This window comes from Schistocerca gregaria, chromosome 4 (genome assembly GCF_023897955.1).
Source record: "Schistocerca gregaria isolate iqSchGreg1 chromosome 4, iqSchGreg1.2, whole genome shotgun sequence".
Classification (NCBI taxonomy): Eukaryota; Metazoa; Arthropoda; class Insecta; order Orthoptera; family Acrididae; genus Schistocerca; species Schistocerca gregaria.
Genome location: NC_064923.1, coordinates 746,545,380 through 746,546,393, shown reverse-complemented (window position 1 = coordinate 746,546,393; position 1,014 = coordinate 746,545,380).

Sequence of the window (1,014 nt, the reverse complement as noted above, 5' to 3'; positions counted from 1 at the left end):
TCAATAAGTTTATGGGCCACTTTTCTTTCCGTTGGTCCTGTTCAGAATCGTACTGAAAAACCGCTTTTGAAGCTTCCTTTAGACAGCTCATAAACAATGTTCTGCATGTATATTGTATCTCTTGGTATCTTTGTATTTGTGCCCTATGGGATGTCGTATCATTAAATATCTTTTTTCCTTAGGCTGTTCACAAATCTGTTTAGGAATATATCTCCCACAGTCAACTACTAAATGATTCAAATACATAATCATAATGTTACAAAATACGACATGTAATACACAAACAGCATAGTCACAAACAAACGTACTCAACATACACCATTTTAGAAAGCAGGAAGAAGACTTTTGACGAGATCTTTATTGCAATGTAACATTTAGACTGCAATATCTCGCAATAAACAAGGATAAATTCATAATGTGAAATGTTTACGTGGTACACATCATTACCAAAGACGATAGTGGAACAAGACAGAGATGAAACATAGTCAAGGATAACGGTGTAACAAGACCAAGAGATCTCGAAAATACAATCTTTGCAACCAAAGTAAAATTATTTATTGTAATAAAGAATGATTTCAAATAAAAACACAAACATACATACACACAAGCATATGTTGCTTATCGTAATATGTAAGTATAATTGCAGATCTGAGATCATGAACGAAAATAATAAAATTGTATTATCTTTCGAAACATATAAGATATCGAATACAGAACACACATAGTACTGTAGAATGAAGGCTTTCACGACCGGGTGACATGGCTGTTGATATACTTTCCGGGATGTGAGGTCGTGGTCCAAGAACTTTACTGCTCCTTACGTTTCGTCCAGGACTGCGCTGGACTTCCTCAGAGACGCTGCTCCGCTGAGTCTTGCCGACTGACTGGTCGGGTGTCTGAGAGCGACTTATATATTGTGAGAAAGGGGGGCGTGGTTCAAGTGCAAGGCAGAGAGGCCTTAGACGATTTCTTTGATTATGTCAATAAAATTCACCCAAAAATACAGTTTACCAT